Source organism: Miscanthus floridulus, chromosome 13 (genome assembly GCF_019320115.1).
Source record: "Miscanthus floridulus cultivar M001 chromosome 13, ASM1932011v1, whole genome shotgun sequence".
NCBI classification, from domain to species: Eukaryota; Viridiplantae; Streptophyta; class Magnoliopsida; order Poales; family Poaceae; genus Miscanthus; species Miscanthus floridulus.
The window spans coordinates 14,478,514-14,487,802 of record NC_089592.1 but is presented as its reverse complement, the minus strand read 5'-3'; the positions used below and the strand labels follow the sequence as shown (position 1 = coordinate 14,487,802).

Sequence of the window (9,289 nt, the reverse complement as noted above, 5' to 3'; positions counted from 1 at the left end):
TGTTGTGGCATTGTATTGCGTATTCTCCACTCGTGTGGTGGTGTGGTGTGTGTGCTTCTTCCGTTGCTCAGAATTATTCTCATCTTACACCAAAGACAGTTTTTCATGTGAAAAGGATGCTTCCTAACGCTAACGCTTCCTGATGCCTAGGTAAGATACTCATTTTCGTTGATTTTAGACTGTCTCCAAAAGCCTACCCATATAGCGACCCAAACCCAAAATGCATCATGCCCACAGAAAGAACGGCGTCCAACAGAGTACGCATACCGAGTAGCTATTTTGCGTAGAAGGAGAGAGGGCAGCCAAATCTGCGTCCTCCCTCCGTCTTCTCTCTCCTCAACCCAAATCTCCGGCGCTGCGAGGTGGGTCCGCGTCGGGGTGCGGCTGGCTCGGCGAGGCGTGCCCACGGCGAGGTGGTTCCGCGGTGGAGCGCGGTCAGGCGGACCACGGCGGCGAGGCGCGGGCAACAAAGGGCCGGGGAAGGACGGGGCGCTCACCTAGATTCATGAGCGGCGGCGACAAGAGGCCAGCAGAGATGCCACCGGCCACAACTGCTCCGGCTCCGCTGCCAGGTCCTCTGTCGGCTCCAGCAGCGGCACCAATCCGGACGCGGCTCCTCTCCTCCGTCGCGTAGGTAGCGCTCACGGACGCTCTTGTCTGCGATGCTGGCGGCCCCGCTGCCGTTGTCGTTCCGGACGCCGCTCATGCTGTCCCGTTCGTCCGTCCTCCTCCGCTGCAGGGCTGCGGCGCGGCGGGGCCATGGCGGCTTGGGCGCTCCTCCGCTGCAGGGCTGCGGCGCGGCGGGTCCATGGCGGCGCGGACGCTCCTTTCTTTTTCAGTTGGCTGTTGGAGAAGAGACGTTTTAGGTGTGTGACCTTTTGCCTGTGGGGAACCCAAATCATGGTATAGGTCTGGTATTTGGGTTGACGTGGTTGGAGATAGTCTTATTGGTCTAGTACGGTAATTGCACAGCCTCTCTGCCCCCGTTCCCCCGCGCGCACCGAATGGTCACCCGCCCGGTGCCCTCGTCCTCTTCTCTCGCACGCCGCCGCCAATGCCGTCGCCCTGGCCTCGCCCCCGCCATCGTCCAGCCCTCACCCAGCCGTCGTTCTCCTTCAGATCCGGTCCGTGGAGATTTCGGAGTCCGTCTCACGGCTCCGCCGCAGATTCGACGCCGCTGGCAGCGGTGCCGGCAGCATCTCTGTAAGCCTTCTCCACAGCAACCGCGCCGCCTGCTACCTCAAGCTCCACGACTTCCATAAGGTCCCGCTCCCGGCTCCCTCTACACTCTGGGTTTGGGTTGCTTTCCTTGGCGGATTGCGTCATTGCGTTGATTTGACTTTGCCTCGGTGGTGACTGCGGGGGAAGGGCGTCCCTTTTGCGCTTCCAAGTGTCAGTTTGGTACATAGGATCGACTTTTTTTCAGCCTTTGCGATTTAGGGTTCGTAGATTGTGTTTTCCGGTGGTCATACAACATTATAAATGTTCAATTTGGAGAACTGCGTACTATTCTTTAAGGGGATACTAGGCATTTGTGTGCAGGCTCCTCTAATCTTCAGTGTAGCTTCTGCTCTAATCTTCAGTGATTCTATGTCCAAGCTCCTATAATCTCCAGTGTAGCTTTTGCTTGTCTTTTTTTTTAGGGAAACAGGAGGGGGTTGAAGCCCCCTACTGGATTTTTATTAACATAAATGAAAAGAGAGTTGTACAACTGATAAGGATACAAAGAAAGTAAAAAAGAAAATAAGAAGAAGTAGCTTTTGCTTGTTATGGTCATCTCTGCGCATTTATGTCAGTTGCTGGTGAATTTGTGTTCGAAGACACAACTGGATCCATTAGATTGATTGGATTCGACTTGAGAAGATGCAGTGCTTATGTTTTGCTTGCTGTTGCCTTACCAAAAATAGCAAAAGTATTAGAAAACCAGACTAGTTGCGGTATCTGAAAGTGTAAAATAGACTTGGATACCTGAACTTTATGAATGACCCTACATAAATGATTCCCTTGACTTGGGCACCTGAAATTTGAGGGACGGCCAAATGGCTTAATTGATGATATACTATGAAAATAGCAGTCTGCATTCCTCTGGAATCATCTGGTACTGCAGGCACCATTTATTGAGCTTAGTTCCTAGTTTTATCACTGTTGAAGTGTAGGATGGTGGATTTGTTTTGTTTGCGAATTTGAGTATGCTAAGGGAGAAGATATGCTTCTCAAAACCTGAACTTAGTTACTAGTTTTGGATTGGATTACAGCTATGCCTACAACTTATACGCCATGATTAATAATTCCTTTTGACCTCACCATTCACAGCACCTTTGTCCATTCTTAAGTGTTTGCACTCTTAATTAATTGCTAACTGCTGGCTGATATGCACACTAATAATTAATTCAGCATTACATGTTTGGACCTTATGCATCCACAGGCCTCCTAAAAAGATTTGCTTTTGGGCTGTGGCTAGCTGCACAAGAGGTCAATGGGAAAAGGAACGGAAATGTCAGTAGAGTATGCCTCTTTCTTCTCATGTGCAAGATGGTAATAGTAAAAGAATTAGGACTTGAGATTATGTACATGGGCTAGTCCGGCATGTGCAAAAATTATCCAAAATAGTTCCATTTTGCTGTACTTCCTTTCCAATAAAAAATCACTTCGATTGCTCACAGTTTAACTATATTGAGATTGTATGCAGTCCTGGCTGGTCTAGATTTGTGTTAAAATATGGATGTACTAAAGCTACATGACTATCATACATACTGCTATTTTTCATTAGTGTTTTTTTCTTGTTCAGAGCAGTATGGGGAAGGGAAAAACAGAGAGTATTGTCACCAGAAACCTATAGGACCCTACACAATTCTGACTTAGTATTGTGACACATTGCGAATTCGTTATCAGTTTTTCTTAGAAAAAATGCAAAGCATCCTAGACGACTCTGCGCTTCCTTCTGTTGCCTCCCGACTGATCGGTCTCCATCACCTGCTCGCTGCCGTGAAGCCACAGTCTGTCTCCACCGTCTGTCACCGGCTTTCATTTGCCTGTCCGCACTTCACTGCAGAGGTTTTCAAGTTCTTGCTGAGGTTGTTGATCTAGTTTCTTCAGTATCAACCATCTTGTATCTTGTGTCACTTCAAGATCTTACCAACTGCCCCTTTCGGGTTGTTGATGAGATAAATCAAGGTAACACAACTGAACTGCTTCATTCCTCCCTCAACTGTATGACTGTTAACTTGTAGGTATTGAGGTGGTCTAATGCGTTCATCCTAATATGCAGGAATGGACCCCATAAACGAGAGGAAAATGTTTCAGCAGCTTGTCAGAGCTGCCAGCCAAATTAACACGCCACAGTTAGTGACAGTGCACTCAACACTTTGTACAGCATGCTGATCTTACTGGCGAACTGAACATGTAAACATTCTCAGTCTGAGTTGTAGCTAATTTGTGTGATGCTTGCAGCTTGGAGCTCCGGGGATTGTTGGAGGACAGTGGTCAGCGCTGCTGGGCACTAATCAGCCGAATATTTTGCCTTGACCGCTGGAGGCTTGTAAAGTTTAGCGTGTAGAGCTGGAAGCAGCTTTTGGGCGGTTAATTTAAGCTTTAGTTGTACTTCCATGTAAATATAGGAAGATTACAATAGCGCAAGATGCAGTGTGCACTTTGTGAAGCAAATGAGATATGCATGTTTGGATATGGAATATGGTTTTGCAGTGTGTGCTTGTTACGTTTGCTGTTTGGTGGGCAATTTTCTCAGTTTTATTTCTGTTCTCTTGCAACAGATAATGAATCAAAGTGGCGAATGTTCTTCATTTTTCATGTGTTGTTTCTAAATTAGTAAAAAACGCTATGGACTCAAAAGACTGCAGCAAAGAAATAATCTCAACGCCCGACGTGTGCTCGGATAGTCCCTAATTTGTAGGATCGTTGGCACCCTTTGGCAAATAAATCTCCCGCCAACCCTAACAGTTTTAAGTTATGCTGGCCATAGTCTTGATAGCCATACAGCACCCAGCAATCGGGGATGGATTATACATTTCCAACTGGCCCTTTTTTAATCAGCAACGACACGTCCCAAGTTCATCGTAAGTTCGACAATACCTCTGTTCAACATAAGTTCAGCAAGTCATAACTACGACACAAGTTCATCAATACATAAGTTCGACATTACTCGACATACTACATGTTCCATCAGTATATGGGTGTCTGGGTACAAGTGTATCATGTCATCCTAAAGAACTCCTACGACCTAGGAGTATATGGGTACCGCGAACGTCGCTGCCTCTTCCGACGTGAAGGCAGCACGTTAGGGGTGAACCCAACGTCGGTACGGTCTCGCTGGCGGTACACCCGGCGGTACTGCTGAGTGTAACTAGGACCCTGTAATTACAATATAGGCATCGTTACTTACAATGTTTAAGTAATTGTGACGTATATGGCGAAGGGTTGTTTCAAATACCTGATCATCGAACTGTATAGAAAATGGTGCATCACCAAGCTGAGACATCCCAATCTCATCGTAGTCCTCGTCCTCCTCATCCTCGTGCTCCGTAGGACCCTTGCATGCATTGCCGGGAGTATGAACATAAGAGGTCTCAGCAGCCATCGTGTCGGAGGAACTTGCTCGTGTCGGCATAGTGCTCGAGCGTAAGGAAATAGACAGGTCCGGGTCGGCATCTCCCATGGAGTATCCACGCAGCTGAGCTTCTGTGCTAGCTTCTTGCAGCTCCTCCTCACTTTCTGCAAAAAAAGAAAACACGGATGAATGAGTCATGGGAACCATTTAACCACTGTCATGGCTTTGAGAATAGAATGTACATCGACGAAGACGTGTAGAATGCCGTGGGGCTCCCCTTTGGTCTCGTGAAGTCGCGCGGCTGCTTCGTTGCACAGACTTATCAACTGTGTTGCCTGCACACACACAATCGAGGTAAGTTCGTATCACTACAATTCATAGGAACGCCGACGTGCAGTTGTATTGAAATTCAAATTTCTTACCACGTATCTCTGTAGCGGGGCTCTCTGAAGCTGTGTCTCCATCCTTGTCGCCTCGTCGTATGCATCAGCGATGTCATCCTCGTCTTTGTCCTCATCAATTGGCTTGTTAGTGTAGGGGGGCTGCATATGTGTGCGGGTACTTCTATGCAACCATTAGAGGTAGCGGTCGAAGTTGCGTTGGTCGTGCGGCGGTTTCTCGGCGATTAGGACCCTTTGCCTATTCTCCTAGTCGTGGATGTACCCCGCGTGCGTCACGGCCCAATTCTTCTCCTTGTACATGTTCCTTCGAACGTACCTACAAGTTTAACGTAAGTTAGTGGTTGTATGTATGCACATGACTGCTAAATTATTATGTTATAGTCGTCGCACCCGTGCAACTTTCTGTTGGTTGTGTACAGCGACGGTGGGCATGGCTGCAATCTTCAAAACTGCCTATACACCCTTATAGGGTAGTGCATCTCGACCACGTGGAAGAAAATTAGTGGCCCGTTAAAAAGCCACTCGTCCGACTCTTCCTCAGTGCGAGGACTCAGGTACCCCTCTAGCTCGAATCTGGACCAAGGACACCAATTCACCTGAAAGTTAGGTAACTACAGTTAAATTTTGGGAATAATAAAAAAGCAACAACACCGACTAGCAATATCAAAGTGGTCGTTACCTGGTGCTATGTCAGGACGTCTAGCGTGTCCGAGTACTGCCTGTACCATCGCTTCGGGTTCCCTCTAACTACCTCCGCTTCTTGCCAGACGTACAGAGCAGTCGGTCCTACGTCCACGTGATTCCATGCCTGCATTGAATAGGATAGTCAGTCACAAGTGTGGCATCAAGTTTGAGGAAAATAAAAAATCGATGCACTTACAGGTAAACCGTGAACAACGGGCCTCCTGACTGACCATCGCTCCCAACACCAAACCTGTAGTAGGTGGGAGCAACCTCCTAAGTTGGTACCTCTTGTACTGCGGCGGTAGGCAACGCAGAGCTGACGTTAGATCCATGCTAGGACCGCGTTGCCCCAGCTGTACGCTCCTATATTCTTCCATGGCTGGCTCAGTATGTTGAGGAAGGCCCAGCTGATGGTGTTATCCAACGCGTCGGGGAACAGGAAGGCACCTAAGAAGTGCCACAGCCACACCCTAGCATACCTCTCGATCTCCTGCTCTAGAGCGTCTGGGTGCAGCGGTGCCCCGAAGTTTTCTGTTATCCAGACCGAACTGACACCGGATATTTTCCTAAAATTTTTTAAGGACAATTACATGAGAGCTGAGGGAACAAAAATAAACATTAAATTAGAGAAAGACAATACGTATCATAAAAGTTATGTGCTACACCCTCCATTTAAATAGCAAAATAATTTGCAGAATATGTAGATCAACGATAGACTTAGACCATAACATATATTTGTGATATAAGAGACCAACCAAATACTTGCATGTGCCGGTGTCAAAATGGTAAATGTTTAGAACGTAGAAATTCTTACTTTGCTCTCTTAGCATCCTCGTCCTCGGGTGGTCTTCTACCACAGAACTGCTCCACCAAGTCCATCCAGTGATCGTTACCAAGGATCCCAGTCACTGGAAGACTCCCCAACCGCAGACACAGAATCATCTTCACGTCCTACATCATGATAGTCATCTCGCCACAAGGAAGGTGGAAGGTGTGGGTCTCTGACCTCCACCTGTGGGTTTTTAATTCAATACAAGAAGTTTTTTAATTCAAACAATGAGACAAATCAATGCTTTGTACTTCACCAAACGTGTATCAAATCATACCTATCGACAGTAGCAGTGAGAAGTGCATGGTCGAGGATTGGTAGCCTAGTGTTGAAGACCCGGACGATCTCAAGGAAGCTGGCACACTGTATGTACAGCCGGTATCGCTCGTCCAGCGGTGCGGCTGGTGCATGCGTAGTCTAAGAGGTAGCAAGTCCTCCCGAAGCTCCGACAAGTGCTTGGCTCGGTGGTCCTTGTCGTAGTGCACCTCAAGAATGGGGTACTACGGATGATGATCCCCCATCCTGGTTCAAATTTCAAATGGATGTGTTAGAACGAACATTAAGAGTACTATAATATGATAGAACATTAGTGCATAAAAACAAAGTAAATATACAAAAGCATTTCAAGAAACTTCATCAAGTTGTCGAAATCGTCGTCCGTACTGTCCATAGTAATATTAATACCTATACTAACTATAACTATACTAACTAATCTAATATTAACATCTATACAAGACTAACTACAATAACTAATTATACTAAATACAATAACTAACTAGACTCACTAACTGTATTAACTAAACTAACTTTACTAACTTACTATACTACCTATACTAACTAAACTAATTAACTTTACTAACTATACTTTACTAACTATAGTAACTTTACTAACTATACTAACTATACAAACTAATCATTCAAACTAATTTTGCATCTTAACCCTAAGTAACAACAATTTCGATTCAATCAACAAATACACAAGGGGAGTACCTTGACAATGAGGGAAAGATTGGGGCTTAGCCAAATCCACCAATGGCGACGAGGTGGCCGCAGGCGGCAATGCCCGCCGACGGCGGGCTTCTTCTAGGGGCAGGAGACAGAAGGAGAGGGGTGCGGCACACCACTAGCCGGGCAAGGAAGGGACAGGGGGGCGCAGATGAAGGAGACGATGGGGAGAGAGGCCGGCCGGCGGTGGGGAAGGGGCCGCTGCGCCGGCGACGAGCACCGCTCCTGGAGCGGCCTAGAGAGGGAGGAATGGGGAGAGAGGGAGAGAGGGAGGCGGGTGGTCGCGGGGGGGGGGGGGGGGGGGGGAGACGCGGGCGCTGGCCTCGGCGGCGCCGGCGGGTGGACACAGGCGGCGGCGGCAGGCGGATCCGTTTCACTCGAGTGTGACAGAGAGATAGTGTGGAGAGGGAGGCCGGGCCGCGGTCCTGTGTTGGGCTTGCCGCGCCAAGATGTGCAGCGTGGCAACTCCTGCCACGTCAGCGGCCATGGCCCGAGGAAGTGCCACGTCATCGCCGCTGCCGCGCCGCCATACATGGCACGGTAGCGTTGTTTGCTCGCGCCGTGGCAATAGGCGCTGCCAAAAGTGTTAGATTTAAAAAAAATAGTGTCAGATTTGGAAATAATTTACAAGAGGTGTTAAAAAAAAAATCGCGCAGGGAGCGCTGACGCACTACAGCACGGCGGCCCTGAGCGAGATTCAGTAACGTTCCTGTCACGTTCCTCTCATGTTACAGTGTAACGTTCCAGGAGGCATGCAGGCCGCCTCCTGGATGCCGCTGAGGAGCACGGACAGTGCGACGCTGAGACGCCGTCCAGCCGTGCTTCCGCCGAGACACCGTCGATGAGCTCTGTGCGAACCAGGGTCACTGCTGCGTGTGGTTCCGAAGCAGGAGGACCTCCTATAAGGTGCGGCCCGTGCGTCCTCTGCGTTTCATATCCAGTGAACTTCCACCAAGGCATCATGCAAATCGTTCGTGCATCCGAGCACTTTAGCATTTGGCAAGCTTTGTCGATGGAGCGGTCCACGAAGTTATTGAATCTATTGAATCGAAATCAAGCAGAAACTTGATACACACGTCCTACTTGGTGGGAACACACATGCCACAGCTCTAACTCCAGCTTCTTGGCATCACGACGCATGTGCCTCCTTCATGGCGAGGCCCGGTCTCTGCAGTGGCCCCTTCATTGACCACAACCCAGCACAGCAGCTACGCCCTCTACGATCTGGAGGTGTCTGGTGGCCTCCTCCAGGGTGGCGCGGCGGCATGCGAGGCCAGTGATTTGAGGCCCGCGTCCAGTTGGGGCTGGTGGGCGGCGCCTACGAGCGTCGAGGTGCGGCACGGACGGTGTGGGAGAGCGGAGCAGCCCGCCATAGGAAAACGCGTCCGTGCTCGCATGCTGGAACGCTCCCTCTGTCCTATTAGATCGTAGATTACCTCTGTGTAACCGTAGATCCGGGGTAGGTGTTTCTCCATCATTCGGTCCACGGACGCCGATGTCATGGCAGTTCCGGTGTAGTGGTGGAGACGATGTCCAGTGGTGATCCCGTGGCCTGCAGAGGCGAGGCAGAGGTCACGGCGGTGCGGTGGGGTATCCCGTCGCTGGCAGCACAGCCTTTAGATCGGACTAGGTTTCTGTGAGTGGGATTGCGGCGGCTCCGGACAACTTCCTTAGTCGAGCCTAGTTCCCCACTCCTCTATTTATAGTGCTGTGCGACAGGGGTCCACCAACCACATTAGGGTTGGGCGCCCCCGATCAGGGCGCAGATCCAAGGGCCCAATAGGCCGTTGGGCCTATTGATGGAGA

The 9,289-nt window shown here is 49.3% G+C and overlaps 1 long non-coding RNA gene and 1 pseudogene across 1 annotated transcript; one reads left to right on the top strand and one right to left on the bottom strand.

The window, feature by feature from the left end:
• The first annotated feature begins 1,001 nt into the window (after positions 1-1,001).
• Positions 1,002-3,682, top strand: LOC136501823 (uncharacterized). Its single transcript, XR_010770379.1, has 3 exons — positions 1,002-1,263; positions 2,426-3,174; positions 3,269-3,682. It is a non-coding gene; the product is annotated as an uncharacterized lncRNA (long non-coding RNA).
• A 548-nt stretch (positions 3,683-4,230) lies between these two features.
• Positions 4,231-6,618, bottom strand: LOC136499489 (serine/threonine-protein phosphatase 7 long form homolog; annotated as a pseudogene).
• Between the last annotated feature and the right edge of the window lie 2,671 nt (positions 6,619-9,289).